Source organism: Dendrobates tinctorius, unplaced genomic scaffold, assembly GCF_039654945.1.
Source record: "Dendrobates tinctorius isolate UK_male_01 unplaced genomic scaffold, ASM3965494v1 ptg000070l, whole genome shotgun sequence".
Taxonomy (NCBI): Eukaryota; Metazoa; Chordata; class Amphibia; order Anura; family Dendrobatidae; genus Dendrobates; species Dendrobates tinctorius.
The window spans coordinates 9,558,585-9,575,014 of NW_027361738.1; the positions used below are offsets into that span (position 1 = coordinate 9,558,585).

Sequence of the window (16,430 nt, forward strand, 5' to 3'; positions counted from 1 at the left end):
ACATGGTTAGATGACAGCTATGATTGGGCGGCTAACTTGCAAGGATATGATTTGTTTAGGAGGGATCGTAAAAAACGGAAAGGGGGTGGAGTCTGTCTATACATAAAGTCCACTTTATAGCCCACACTAAGGCTATGTGCACACGCTGCGGTTTTTGCTGCGGTTCTGCTGCAGTTTTGGCCCTGCGGAACCGCAGCAATTCCGCAAACATTTTACAGTACCATGTTAGCCTATGGGTTTTCAAAACCGCAGTGCTCACGCTGTGGTTTTTTCAGCGTGGTTTTGCTGCGTTTTTTTTTTCCCACAGCATGTCAATTGTTTCTGCGGATTACGCTGCGGTTTCACACCTTTAACATAGTAGAGGTGTGAAACCGCAGGGCAAAACCGCAGGCCAAACCGCAGGAAAACCGCAGGTCACTTTACCTGCGGTTCCGCGGGAAGAAACCCGCAGGTGAAACCGCAGCGTGTGCACATAGCCTAAGAGAAGGTATATAAGAGGGAAATGAAGAGGTGGAGATACAAGGAGGGAAAAGTAATAAAACCCTCATAGGGGTTTGTTATAAGCTACCAAATATAACAGAAACCACTGAAAATGTATTATTGAAACAAATAGACAAAGCAGCAAATCACAATGAGGTGATTATTATGGGGGACTTCAACTACCCCGACATAGACTGGGAAACTGAAACCTGCGTATCTCAGAAAGGAAACCAATTTCTGTCAGTGACCAAGGATAATTATCTGTCACAACTTGTGCAGGGCCCAACTAGAGGGACAGCCCTTCTGGACTTAATTTTATGCAACAGGCCAGATAGAATAACAGAAGTACGAGTCGATGGGCACCTAGGGAACAGTGACCACAATATAATACAATTCCACTTGTCCTTCAGTAAGGTGCCCTGGAAGGGGGTTAGGAAAACGCTGAATTTCAGGAAAGCGAAGTTTGATCAGCTTAGAGAGGACCTTCGCCGAATTGATTGGGACAATGTCCTCAAAAATAGGAGCACAGAAAATAAATGGGAAATATTTAAATCAGTTTTACACACCCACTGCGAGCTAGCCATACCGTACAGAAAAAAAGGGCTAGGAACAGGAGAACACCAATGTGGCTAAATAAGGATGTAAAAAGGGCAATAAATAAGAAGAACAAGGCATTTAGGAAGCTAAAACAAGAAGGCAATGAAGAAGCATTAAAAAGTTATAGAGAAAAAATAAAATGTGTAAAAAACAAATACATTAAGCAAAAGTGGAAACTGAGAGACTCATTGCTAAGGAAAGTAAAACAAACCCCAAACTATTCTTTAATTATATAAACAGTAAAAAGATTAAAATTGATGGTGTCGGCCCTTTAAAGAACAATGAGGGTGAAATCATAGAGAGCGATGTGGGAAAAGCAAATTTTTAAAATACTTTTTTCTCAACAGTGTTCACACAGGAAAATGATTTGCCAGGGGAAATGCAGAGTGATAATGTAAACTCCCCATTAAGTATTACCTGCCTAACCCAGGAAGAAGTGCAAAACCGCCTTAGTAAGATTAAATTTGACAAATCACCAGGCCCTGATGGCATTCACCCTCGAGTATTAAGGGAGTTAAGTAATGTGATAGACAGGCCTCTATTCCTTATATTTAAAGACTCTATAGAAACAGGGTCTGTTCTTTTTGATTGGCGGCAAGCAAATGTGGTGCCAATATTCAAAAAGGGGTGTAAAAGGGAAGCTGGAAACTATAGGTGTCAGAGACACCGCACTGCACTTGCTCATAGAGCCAGTGCACGTGTCCTGAGTACAGAAGCAGTGCTAAGAGTTACCTGGGGAGCAGGGCAGCAGAGGTGACCAGGCGTGCTTCAGGCTAATAGTGTCAGGATCCAGTCAGTGCTGGAAAGTAAAGATGCATAGGACCTGCGGACACTGAAACTGAATAGTCTGCACGGGACCTATGGTCATGTGACTGCAAGGGGGCGGGGCTTAGCGTCCTGTATTCAGATAGGACAGGACACCATACAAACAACTCAGAGTCAGGCAAAACAGAGGTCACAGCAGTACGGGCAAACGAGGTACAGAGGGACAAACAGACGGGTAGTCAGACAGAGCCAAAGGTCATACACAAGAGGGCGACGTGGTACCAAGGGGACGAGCAGAGAGGAGTCGGGTCACAAGCAGAGAGTCATACACGAGAGGTAGCGCAGTACAAGAGGGTCAGGCAGAACTCGTAACAGGGACAGAACCAGATCACAACCGAACAAGCAAGATATCAGGCACAAGGCACACGTATACAAGAGGTCACTTAACTCAGCCGAGGGCAGGAGTATAACTGACACCGGACCCAGGTCCAGTGAGCACTAAATAGCCTCCTGCTGCCAGAGAGAGGCAGCACAATTAACCCATAGTCTAACCAGGACGGGTCAAAGCGAAATCCCGTCCTGGATCATGACAATAGGCCGGTAAGCTTAACATCTGTTGTGGGTAAAATTTTTGAAGGGTTTCTAAGGGATACCATTATGGAATATCTCAATGTTAATAAATGTTTAACTCCATATCAACATGGATTTATGAAGGATCGCTCCTGTCAAACTAACCTGATCAGCTTCTATGAGGATGTAAGCTCTCAAATGGACCAAGGAGAATCATTGGATGTCATTTATCTCGACATCTCTAAAGCATTTGACACTGTCCCACATAAAAGATTGGTAAGTAAGATGAGAAAGCTTGGGCTAGGGGAAAATGTGTGTAGATGGGTAGGTAGCTGGATTAGTGATAGAAAACAAAGAGTGGTTATTAATGGTGCATACTCAGATTTGGCCAGGATTACTAGTGGGGTACCACAGGGTTCTGTATTGGGCCCCCTACTATTTAATATATTTATTAATGATCTAGTGGATGGCTTACACAGTAAAATATCAGTATTTGCAGATGATACAAAACTATGTAAGGTAGTTAACACAAAGGAGGTGTCATGATCCAGGCTGGATCTGACAGTTTAAATGGACAAAGTGAACTTTTTTTTTTCCTTTGGCTTGGTGCCAAAGTGGGTTGATTGCCCCCGGTGGCCATTAGTTTTATTACATGTGGTGTCGTTCATTCTAAGTTGCCCCGGTGGTGGTGAGCGGTAGTGCACTTTAGTTTCTTTGGTTTAATGTGCACGTAATTATAAATCAAGTGTGAGGCTCTATAAAAGAGAGTCAGGTGTGTTCAATCACTGTTGGTGATATTGTGAGTTAGTCATTCTCAAGGAAGCCTGGGTGAAAGAAGGAGCTGAATGAGAGTCCTGGGCAGCCCAGCCAGAGGGGTAGAGTCAGCTATGGAGTCTGCATGGAGGGCTGGCATGGCGTGGTGGAGTCGCAGTTTATGGTGTCAGCAGGAGGTGCTTGCATGGCTTGGTGGAGTGGCGACGATGGTGAGAGTTGCACTCAGCATGCTGGACTTGGTTGCTGAAAACTGGACTCAAGCATGCTGGACTTTTTGGCAGAAGCTGGACTCATCTTTGGGACTCTGTTTACTGGGCAGCTGCAACTGGTGGTGGACTCTGCTCCAAGGCTGCACTATGGTGATGGATCCGGTTATGGTGATGGATCCGAGTGGAGAAGATGCACGCAGGTGGTGGGCTCTGTTGCTAGGAGCGTACGCAACAGAGCAAAGCTAAGTGGTGTTCCCCTGTATTGTCATTTTCCCTTGTGTGTGTTTAGTGCAGTGGTGGGATTAGTTTCCGCACCGACCAATTCCCTAGTGAGGGTTTAGGGTCAGGGCGAGTCAGGGTTTTAAGGTTCCTGTGCGTCGCCCGGTGCGGAACCGGCATAGGGAACGTTAGGAGTGCAGGGACTCTGGCTCCCTATTCCCTATCGCAGGGCCCACCATTGTTAATGTTATCCAGGTTCCCCTTTATTATTTAAATTCGCCTTACTGGAGGCGGGGTTTCCAGACTATTGTATAAATACGTGTAATACCTAAATTCGCCAGTTGGAGGTGGTGTATCCAGCTGCACGTCTTATTATTTAAATTCACCCAACTGGAGGCGGTGTATCCAGGGTCACGTGTGTCATATGGGTTCGCCTTGCGGTACTCGCTGCGTCCAGACACACGTGACCGTGACAGGAGGACAGTTTGCAACTACAGACAGATTTGAGTAAATTGGAGAATTGGGCTGAAAAATGGCAAATGAGGTTTAACACAGATAAGTGTAAGGTTATGCACATGGGAAGGAGAAACAGATGCTATAATTACTTACTAAATAGGAAACTGCTGGGGAAATCAGACATGGAAAAAGACTTAGGCATCTTAGTCAATAAGAAGCTAAATTGGAGTGCCCAGTGTCAGGCAGCTGCCACCAAAGCAAAGAGGGTCATGGGATGCATTAGAAGAGGTCTGGGGACACGAGATGAAAACATAATTCTCCCTCTGTACAAATCACTCGTCAGACCACACTTGGAGTATTGTGTGCAATTTTGGACGCCGATGCTCAAGAAAGACATTACTGAACTTGAAAGGGTTCAAAGGCGGGCTACTAAAATGATAAATGGAGTTGGTTCACTACAATACCCAGAAAGGTTATCAAAATTAGGTCTATTTACTCTAGAAAAGAGAAGACTTAGGGGAGACCTAATATATATGTACAAGTATCTCAGAGGGCAATACAGAGATCTCTCCAATGAACTGTTTGTACCAAGGACTGTGACAAGAACAAGGGGGCATTCTCTTCGTTTGGAGGAAAGACAATTTCTGCACCAGCATAGAAGAGGGTTCTTCACGGTAAGAGCAGTGAGCTCTGGAATTCTCTTCCTGAGGAAGTGGTGATGGCCAACTCACTGAATGAATTTAAGAAAGGAATGGATGCTTTTCTTGTGAGTAACAGTATAGAAGGTTACGAATAACATAATATTATAGGTAGATGGTTGACCCAGCTTTGGGGAAGGAATTTTTTCCCCTATGGAGAAAATTGGCTTCTACTCTGTGGGTTTTTTGCCTTCCCCAGGATCAACAATGCAGAACAGCTGCACTAAAAATAGGCTGAACTAGATGGACATAAGGTCTTCCTTCAGCCTTCAAAACTATGTTACTATGTTATTCCTGTACCACAGGCTGTGCTTCATAGGAGATCCTGTAGACTGTGAGCCCTCGCGGGCAGGGTCGTCTCTCCTTCTGTACTTGTGTGTGTCTTGTATTGCTCATGTTTATTGTACTTGTCTGTACTTACCCCTTTTCACATGTAAAGCGCCATGGAATAAATGGCGCTATAAAAACGTATTATAATAATAATAATTTGCTCAATTTACTTCAATACTATAGTATTGCAGTAAATAGTATAAGTGATCAGACAACTGCAGGTTCAAGACCCCTAATACGACTAAAATAATGTTAAAAAAAAAGATATTAAAAATAAAAACAAAAATTTGAATAAACCCCTTTTTAACTCATTAAAAATAAAGAATTTTAAAAGTAAACATGCTCAGTATAGCCACATCCATGAAAAATATATCAGGTATGAAAAAAACAAACCCTCACACATCTTCATGGATTCAAAAATAAAAATGTTACAGATCTCCAAAAAGGATGACCCAAGCAAAAACTATTTAAAAAGATAAATAAATATCTATGTAAGTTTGGTTCTACTGTAATCACATTGACCTGGAGAATCATGTTCACGGTTCTTTTTTCCATGCAATGCGCACCATAAAAGCAAAACACAAAAAACAATGACGGAATTGAGTTTATTCACTGCAGGTTTGATCTGACATTTTCCTTTGGAATTTTATGGTATCATTTATAACTCATTGCTCCATTAACCCCTTCGAACCCGGGCCATTTTCCGTTTTTTTTTGTTCGTTTTTGTTTTTTCTTCTCAATTTTTCAAGAGTCATAACTTTTTATTTTTCCATCAATATAGCTGTATGGGGGCTTATTTTTTGGAGGACATCTCGTACTTTTGAGTGACACCATGACACCACTCATTTTACCATTTGATGCACCGAAAAGTGGAAAAAAAAAGTGCAATTTCACAATTTTTTGGGGGGAGTTTGGTATTTACTATATTCACTATACAGTAAAACTGACCTGGCGGTGTGATTTTCCAGGTCAGCGTGAGTACAAAACCAAACATGCATAGTTTTTTTTTTGTTTAAGTGGGGAAAAAGGTTGGAAATTCATAAAAAAAAAACTAACAAAAAACATTCCTTATGTCACTATTTTTCGAGACCCCAACATTTTTTATTTTTCGATATGTAGTGCTACGTGATGGCTATTTTTTTGCACCCTGTACTGCTATATTTACTGATACCATTTAGGAATAGATACAATGCATTGATTGCCTATTATTGCATTTTATTGCAATGATGTGCAGGCCAAAAAACAATTCGGGAAACTTTTTTCCTCATTCAGCCGTTTTCCAATTGGATAATTTATTTTATATTTTGATAGATCAGACTTTTATGAATGTAGCAATATCAAATATGTGTATGTTTTTAATTGTTTTACTTTTAATGGGGTAAAAGAGGGTGATTTGAACTTGTGTTTTTTTTCTTCATATTTTTAAATCCATATTTATTACTTTTTACTGTATTTAACTCCTTAATCCCCTCAAGGTGGTTTGCACATTAATGATTGGGATAATTTTTACAATTCTGACCTCTGTCACTTTATGTAGTAAGAACTCGGGAACATTTCAACGGATCCCACTGATTCTGAGATCGCTTTTTTCGTGACATATTGTATACATGACAGTGGTAAAATGTCTTAAATATGACTTGTGTTTATTTGTGAAAAAATTGAAATTTGGAAAAAAAAATTAACATTTTTACTATATATATATATAACAGATAGCAGCACAAACCTGAGCAGATTTTGGGTGCAATAGTCCTGAATAATGCGGTTGTCCAACACAAAAATCTCAATAGAAAAAAACAGGCAGCACTCCAGTTAAATTTAAAATTGTGGACTTTAACCCCTTCACCCCCAAGGGTGGTTTGCACGTTCATGACCGGGCCAATTTTTACAATTCTGACCACTGTACCTTTATGAGGTCATAACTCTGGAACGCTTCCATTGATCCCGGTGATTCTGACATTGTTTTCTCGTGACATATTGTACTTCATGTTAGTGGTAAAATTTCATTCAAATAACTTGCGTTTATTTGTGAAAAAAATGGAAATTTGGCAAAAATTTTGAAAATTTCGCAATTTTCCAACTTTGAATTTTTATGCCCTTAAATCACAGAGATACAGCACACAAAAAACTTGATAAGTAACATTTCCCACATGTTTACTTTACATCAGCACAATTTTGGAACCAAAATTTTTTTTTGTTAGGAAGTTATAAGGGTTAAAAGTTGACCAGCGATTTCTCATTTTTACAACACCATTTTATTTTTAGGACCACATCACATTTGAAGCCACTTTGAGGGGTCTATATGATAGAAAATACCCAAAAGTGACACCATTCTAAAAACTGAACCCCTTAAGGTGCTCAAAACCACATTCAAGAAGTTTATTAACCCATTAGGTGCGTCACAGGAATTTTTTTGAATATTTAAAAAGAAATGAACATCTAACTTTTTTTCACAAATAAAATACTTCAGGTTCAATTTTTTTTATTTTACCAAGGGTAACAGGAGAAATTGGACTGCAAAAGTTATTGTGCAATTTGTCCTGAGTACGCTGATACCTGATTTGTGGGGGGGAACGACTGTTTCGGCGCATGGCAGAGCTCAGAATGGAAGGAGCGCCGTTTGACTTTTTCAATGCAAAATTGGCTGGAATTCAGATCGGACGCCATGTCACATTTGGAGAGTCCCTGATGTACCTAAACAGTGGAAACCCCCTACAAGTGACCCCATTTTGGAAACTAGACCCCCCAAGGAACTTATCTAGATATGTGGTGAGAACTTTGAACCCACAAGGGCTTTACAGAAGTTTATAATGTACAGCGGTACAATTAAAAAATCATATTTTTTCCACAAAAATGATCTTTTCACCCCAATTTTTATTTTCCCAAGGGTAACAGGACCCTAAAAGTTATTGTGCAATTTGTTCTGAGTACGCTGATACCCCACATGTGGGGGTAAACCACTATTTGGGCGCATGGCAGAGCTCGGAAGGGAAGCAATGCCATTTGACGTTTTTGGCTGGAATTGAGATCGGACACCATGTCGCGTTTGGAAAACCCCTGATGTACCAAAACAGTGGAAACCCCCCACAAATGACACCATTTTGGAAACTAGACCCCCTAAGGAACTTATCTAGATGTGTGGTGAGAACTTTGAACCCCCATGGGCTTCACAGAAGTTTATAACATACAGCCATACGATTAAAAAATCATATTTTTTCCACAAAAATGATCTTTTCACCCTCAATTCTTATTTTTCCAAGGGTAACAGGACCTTAAAAGTTATTGTGCAATTTGTCCTGAGTACGCTGATACCCCACATGTGGGGGTAAACCACTATTTGGGCGCATGGCAGAGCTCGGAAGGGAAGCAGCGCCATTTGACGTTTTTGGCTGGAATTGAGATCGGACACCATGTCGCGTTTGGAAAACCCCTGATGTACCAAAACAGTGGAAATCCCCCACAAATGACACCATTTTGGAAACTAGACCCCCTAAGGAACTTATCTAGATGTGTGGTGAGAACTTTGAACCCCCATGGGCTTCACAGAAGTTTATAACATAAAGCCATACAATTAAAAAATCATATTTTTTCCACAAAAATGATCTTTTCACCCTCAATTCTTATTTTTCCAAGGGTAACAGGACCGTAAAAGTTATTGTGCAATTTGTTCTGAGTACGCTGATACCCCACATGTGGGGGTAAACCACTATTTGGGCGCATGGCAGAGCTCGGAAGGGAAGCAGCGCCATTTGACGTTTTTGGCTGGAATTGAGATCGGACACCATGTCGCGTTTGGAAAACTCCTGATGTACCAAAACAGTGGAAACCCCCCACAAATGACACCATTTTGGAAACTAGACCCCCTAAGGAACTTATCTAGATGTGTGGTGAGCACTTTGACCCCCTCAGTGCTTCACAGAAGTTTATAATGCCCGGGCGTGAAAATAAATAATTCGTATTTTTTCCACAAACATGATCTTTTAGTCACCATTTTTTTATTTTCCCAAGGGTACCAGGAGAAATTGGACCCCAAAAGTTGTTGTCCAATTTGTCCTGAGTGTGCTGATACCCCATATGTGGGAGAAAACTACTGTATGGGCACACGTCGGGGCTCGGAAGGGAAGTAGTGACGTTTTGGAATGCAGACTTTGATGGAATGGTCTGCGGGTGTCATGTTGCCTTTGGAGAGCCCCTAATGTACCTAAACAGTGGAAACCCCCCACAAATGACACCATTTTGTAAACTAGACCCCCTAAGGAACTTATCTAGATGTGTGGTCAGCACTTTGAACCCTCCAGTGCTTCACAGAAGTTTATAACACCCGGGCGTGAAAATAAAAAATTCGTATTTTTTCCACAAACATGATCTTTTAGTCACCATTTTTTTATTTTCCCAAGGGTACCAGGAGAAATTGGACCCCAAAAGTTGTTGTCCAATTTGTCCTGAGTATGCTGATACCCCATATGTGGGTGAAAACTACTGTATGGGCACACGTCGGGGCTCGGAAGGGAAGTAGTGACGTTTTGGTATGCAGACTTTGATGGAATGGTCTGCGGGTGTCATGTTGCCTTTGGAGAGCCCCTAATGTACCTAAACAGTGGAAACCCCCCACAAATGACCCCATTTTGAAAACTAGACCCACTAAGGAACTTATCTAGATGTGAGGTGAGCACTTTGAACCCCCAAGGGCTTCACAGAAGTTTATAATGCCAGGGCATGAAAATAAAAAAATCGTATTTTTTCCAGAAACATGATCAATTAGTCCCCAATTTTTTCGTTTTCCCAAGGGTAACAGGAGAAATTGGACGCCAAAAGTTGTTGTCCAATTTGGCCTGAGTACGCTGACACCCCATATGTGGGAGAAAACTACTGTATGGACACACGTCGGGGCTCGGAAGGGAAGCAGTGACGTTTTGGAATGCAGACTTTGATGGAATGGTCTGCGGGTGTCATGTGCGTTTGGAGAGCCCCTGATGTACCTAAACTATTGAAACTCCCCACAAGTGACCCCATTTTGGACACTAGACCCCCCACGGAACTTATCTAGATGTGTGGTGAGCACTTTGAACCCCCAAGTGCTTCACAGAAGTTTATAACACTCGGACGTGAAAATAAAAAAATCATTTTTTTCCACAAAAATGATATTTTTGCCCCCAATTTTTTATTTTCCTAAGGGTAACAGGAGAAATTGGACCCCAAAAATTGTTTTGCAATTTGTCCTGAGTAGGCTGATACCCTACATGTGGGGGTAAAACACTGTTTGGGCGCATGGCAGAGCTTGGAAGGGAAGGAGCACCATTTGACTTTTTCAACTCAGAATTGGCTGGAATTGAGATCAGATGCCATGTTGCATTTGGAGAGCCCCTGATGTGCCCAAACAGTGGAAACCCCCAATTATAACTCCAATCCTAACCCCAACACACCCCTAACCCTAATCTGAGCCCTAACCCTAGCCCTAGCCCTAGCCCTAGCCCTAACCCTAGCCCTAACCCTAGCCCTAACCCTAACCCTAACCCTAGCCCTAACCCTAGCCCTAGCCCTAACCCTAAGGCTGTGTGCACACGCTGCGGATTTTGCTGCGGTTCCACAGCGGTTTTGGCTGCTGCGGACCCCAGTACCATGATTCCCTATGGGAATCAAAAACCGCAGTGCAGACGGTGCGGAATTTTCCGCGCGGATTATCTGCGGTTTTCAATCCGCAGAAAGAATTGACATGTCAATTCTTTCTGCGGATTCTCCTGCGGTTTGCCATCTCCTCTATTGAGGAGATGAAAAACCGCAGGACAAAACCGCAGAGCAATCTGCAGGTAAAACCGCAGGTCTTTTGACCTGCGGTTTCACCTGCGGATTTTACAAAATCCGCGCGGATGAATCCGCACCTAATCCGCAGCGTGTGCACACGGCCTTACCCTAACGGAAAAATGGAGATAAATACTTTTTTTTTAGTTTTATTATTTTTCCCTAACTAAGGGGGTGATAACGGGGGGTTTGATTTACTATTTATGGCGGTTTTTATTTTTGGCAGCTGTCACACGCTAAAAGACGCTTTTTATTGTAAAATAGTTTTTGCATCACCACATTTTGAGAGCTATAATTTTTCCGTATTTTGACCCACCGAGTCATGTGAGGTCTTATTTTTTGCGGGACGAGTTGACGTTTTTATTGGTACCATTTTCGGGCACGTGACATTTTTTGATCGCTTTTTATTCCTATTTTTGGGACGCAGAATGAACAAAAACCAGCGTTTCATGAATTTCTTTTGGGGGGGTGCGTTTACACCGTTCCGCGTGCGGTAAAATTGATAAAGCGGTTTTATTCTTCGGGTCAGTACGGTTACAGCGATACCTCATTTATGTCATTTTTTTATGTTTTTGTCGGTTTTATGCAATGAAAACTATTTTATATAAAAAATAATTATTTTTGCATCGCTTTATTCTGTGAGCTATAACTTTTTTATTTTTTTGCGGATGATGCTGTATGGTGGCTCGTTTTTTGCGGGACAAGATGACGTTTTCAGCGGTACCATGGATATTTATATGCGTCTTTTTGATTGCGCGTTATTACACTTTTTGTTTGGTGGTTTGATAATAAATCATTATTTTTTGCTTCGTTTTTTATTTTTATTTTTTAAGGGGTTCGCTAAAAGGGTTAACTAATGGGACAGTTTTATAGGGCGGGTCATTACGGACGCGGCGATACCTAATATGTGTACTTTTATTGTTTTTTTTTTTTATTATTTTCAAAAAATGAATTTATTGGGGAATATTTTTTTTTTTTTTTTACTAATTTATTTGGCGATTTTTTTTTATTTATTTTTACATTTTTTTTTACATTTTTTTTTACTTTATTACATAGTCCCAGGTGGGACATCACTGTCCTGTGACAGATCGCTGATCTGTCACATCACAGATCACTGTGACAGATCAGCAATCTGTCACAGGCAGTGCAGAAGGCTTCCTCATGCCTGCGCTTTGCAGGCACTGAGGAAGCCAGCTTCCTCAGGTCCCCGAAGGCCCCCGTCGCCATCTTGGATTCGGGGGCCTGGAGGATAGAAGCCCCCCGCAGCAGCGCTGCACATTGCGCTGCCGTGGGGGGCTCAGGGAAGCACGGAGGGAGCCCCCTCCCTGCCGATGCTTCCCTTTAACTCCCGGTACACCGCGATCATGTTTGATCGCGGTGTGCAAGGGGTTAACGTGTCGGGGGCGGTCCGTGACCGCCCCTGACACATAGTGCCGGGTGTCAGCTGTGATAATCAGCTGACACCCGGCCGCGATCAGCGGCGCTCACCACGTGGGCGCCGCTGATCGCGCCGACGTACTATCCCGTCCCCGGTCATACGGGCCCGGGTACCGTGGACGGGATAGTACGTCGGATGGCAGGAAGGGGTTAATCCAGCGCCAAATGGTGCAACGTTTCGACCTCACAGCACGGTCTTTGTCAAGCACAGTTTTACCATAGAATAGTGCACTTTTTATACATATCTCTTCAATTTACCAATATACAAAAATATATTAAATATAAATCATAATCAAAGTGTATAAAGTTTACATTGCAGTAAATATGAGAACCAGCATAGTGTTTACATATATAAGGTGCATGTTAGAGTGCAAAAAATTATATCCAACCGTACCTACAATCATTGATACAGCTAGACTAACAATGATTAAAAGATGTGAAACACCTATGTGATATTTAAAATGCATAAACATTATAAATCACATGGAACACTCAGACCCATGTTGTAGTTCCACCATACCAGAGTTTTCAGAGCACAACTGAGCATGTCAGTAATCAGATATCAGATACTCCCGATTGGCCACTCGACAGTGATGTCAGCGATGATATCAACGCACAAGCTCACTAGGCATTTCCATGCCCTGCTCCACCATTACAAGTGCTGGCAACTATGCCCACACAGTATTTCATAGGAAAAAACAGCATTTGTTCACAAAAGAGATAAATCTCAATACTTAAATGGAATGGAGCACTTGTAGTGATTATATAAAGTGATGAACTGGACACCCAAAACATTCAAACCAATGGCTGTGCATAAGCCACAAGCACTACACCACATGCCCCCTAGAGGACAGAGGCGGAGTACCAGCACACAGCCAGCAATCACAGAGGGGATTAACCCCCTGCGTCACTACTATGCACTTTGGGCTAAATGCACCTGCCAAAAATCATTCACCATATAAACTGGGTGCCAGATGTCACTAGCAAAACTCGGGCCTTAGGATAAATTTATCTCATATACTTAACACAATATACAAAAATAACATACAATTATTGGGAATAGTTCTAGCTGTATCAATGATTGTAGGTACGGTTGGATATAATTTTTTGCACTCTAACATGCACCTTATATATGTAAACAATATGATGGTTCTCATATTTACTGCAATGTAATTTTCATACACTTTGATTATGATTTATATTTAATATATGCTAATTTTTGTATATTGGTAAATTGAAGAGATATGTATAAAAAGTGCACTATTCTACTATTCTATGGTAACACTGTGCTTGACAAAGACCGTGCTGTGAGGTCGAAACGTTGCACCACTTGGCGCTGGATTAAAGTCCACAATTTTCCCTTTAACTGGAGTGCTGCCTGTTTTTTTTCTATTTATATATATATATATATATACCCCGTATATACTCGCGTATAAGCTGAGATATTCAGCCCATTTTTGGGGGCTGAAAGTCCCCCTCTCGGCTTATACGCGAGTCATATACCAGGGGTCGGCCGGGCGGGGGTGTAGGAGATCATACTCACCTCTCCTAGCATGTCTCTTGCAGCCCCCCTGTGCTTATTCCATCTTCTCGGCGCTGTTCTTCCTGCTTTCAGCGGTCACGTGGTGCCGCTAATTACATATGCGCATATGTAATGAGTGGCTCATTACATATGCGCATATGTAATGAGTGGCACCATGTGACCGCTGAAAGCAGGAAGAACAGTGCCGAGAAGATGGAATAAGCACAGGGGGGCTGCAAGAGACATGCTAGGAGAGGTGAGTATAGCAGAGGGAGCCATATTCACCTGTCCCCGTTCCACTGCTGTGCGTCGCTCTGCTGTCTTGTTTCCCCTGGCAGTGACGTTCAAGTCAGAGGGCGCCATGACGTAGTTAGCAGGCGCCCTCTGCCTGAACAGTCACTGTGCCGAGCCGGCAACGCTGAGGAGCAGCACCTGCAGTACCAGGGACGAGGTGAGTATATAGGTTTGTTTTTTTCAATTGAGGCAGCGGCAGCAGCAGCATTATAAGGGGCCACTAATAACTGTGCATCATTGTAAGGGGCCGCTCACTGTGCAGCATTATAAGGGGCCACTAATAACTGTGCATCATTGTAAGGGGCCGCTCACTGTGCAGCATTATAAGGGGCCACTAATAACTGTGCATCATTGTAAGGGGCCGCTCACTGTGCAGCATTATAAGGGGCCACTAATAACTGTGCATCATTGTAAGGGGCCGCTCACTGTGCAGCATTATAAGGGGCCACTAATAACTGTGCATCATTGTAAGGGGCCGCTCACTGTGCAGCATTATAAGGGGCCACTAATAACTGTGCATCATTGTAAGGGGCCGCTCACTGTGCAGCATTATAAGGGGCCACTTATAACTGTGCATCATTGTAAGTCGCCGCTCACTGTGCAGCATTATAAGGGGCCACTAATAACTGTGCATCATTGTAAGGGGCCGCTCACTGTGCAGCATTATAAGGGGCCACTAATAACTGTGCATCATTGTAAGGGGCCGCTCACTGTGCAGCATTATAAGGGGCCACTAATAACTGTGCATCACTGTAAGGGGCCGCTCACTGTGCAGCATTATAAGGGGCCACTAATAACTGTGCATCATTGTAAGGGGCCGCTCACTGTGCAGCATTATAAGGGGCCACTAATAACTGTGCATCACTGTAAGGGGCCGCTCACTGTGCAGCATTATAAGGGGCCACTAATAACTGTGCATCATTGTAAGGGGCCGCTCACTGTGCAGAATTATAAGGGCAGTAGCTTCGGCATTTTCCACCCTAGGCTTATACGCGAGTCAATAAGTTTTCCCAGGTTTTTGTGACAAAATTAGGGGGGGTCGGCTTATACACGAGTATATACGGTACATATATATATTTTTTTTTTCTGCAAGGGTAACGGGAAGAAAATGGACACAAAATGTATTGTGCAATTTCTCCTGAGCATGCCAATACTCCAGATATGGGGGAAAACCACTGTTTTGGTGCACAGCAGAGCTCGGATGGGAAGGAGCGCCATTTGACCTTTTGAATGCAAAGTTTGCTGGAATAATTAGCAAATACCATGTCATGTTTGGAGAGCCCTTGATGTGCCTAAACAGAGGAAACTCCCCACAGGCGACACCATTTTGGAAACTAGACCCCCCCCCAAGAAACTTATCTGGCTGTTTGGTGAGCCCCCAAGTGCTTCACAGTCGTTAATAACGTAGAGCCGTGAAAATAAAAAAATCATATTTTTTCCACAAAAATGATCTTTTTGCACCCAATTTTTATTTTCCCAAGGGCAACAGGAAAAATTGGACCCCAAAAGTTGTTGTGCAATTTGTCCCAAGTCCGCTGATACCCTATATGTGGGGGTAACCACTGTGATCGCCTTACTGTGAACTTTGGGAGGCCGAATGAACAAATCCACAAAAGGTGAAGAATTGGTTTTATTTTTTACGCCATTCCTCGTGCAGTATAAGTGATCAGGCGACTTTATTCTTCAGGTCGGTGCGATTACAGCGATACCAGATTTATATCCTTTTTTCATGTGTTGTTTCTGTCACACACTAAAAGACTTTTTTTTGTAAGTTTTTGCATCGCCATATCTTGAGAGCTATAATTTTTCTATATTTCAGCCCATATTTCAGTCATGTGAGGGCTTGTCTTTTGCGGGACGAACTGACGTTTTTATTGGTACCATTCTCGGGCACATGACATTTTTTGGTCGCTTTCTATTCCGATTTTTGTGGAGGCAGAATGATCAAAACCCAGAAATTCATAATTTTGTTGTCACGGTCCAATTCTTGGATCCATGTCAGAGTCTGGGTTCCCTCATGAAAATCTTTATTTTCAGGCTTCTGGGGGATTTATATGGGTTTTTGCCCACGGTGGCCACAAGTGTCATTACATCTGATACTTTCTTTAGTTTACCTTTTGTCCCCAGTGGTCATTGGAGTTATAGCAGCTTTTGGCCCCTGATCATTTGACCATTCCCTTTTCCTATATAGGGTCACATGGTCTATGAGCAGGGGTTGGTAATAGCAGCATTTTGCTTTTGGATGCGAACCACAGTGAAGTGAGCAACGGGCTCTGAGGTGAA

General features: G+C 42.5%; 1 protein-coding gene across 1 annotated transcript in view; it reads right to left on the reverse strand.

Moving 5' to 3' along the window:
- The window catches only part of EVX1 (even-skipped homeobox 1), a 30,126-nt gene extending 17,199 nt beyond the window's left edge, over positions 1-12,927 (reverse strand). The window contains exon 1 of the mRNA XM_073582268.1: positions 12,852-12,927. The gene's annotated coding sequence lies outside the window, so the exon portion shown is untranslated. The remainder of the gene's footprint in view (positions 1-12,851) is intronic.
- Between the last annotated feature and the right edge of the window lie 3,503 nt (positions 12,928-16,430).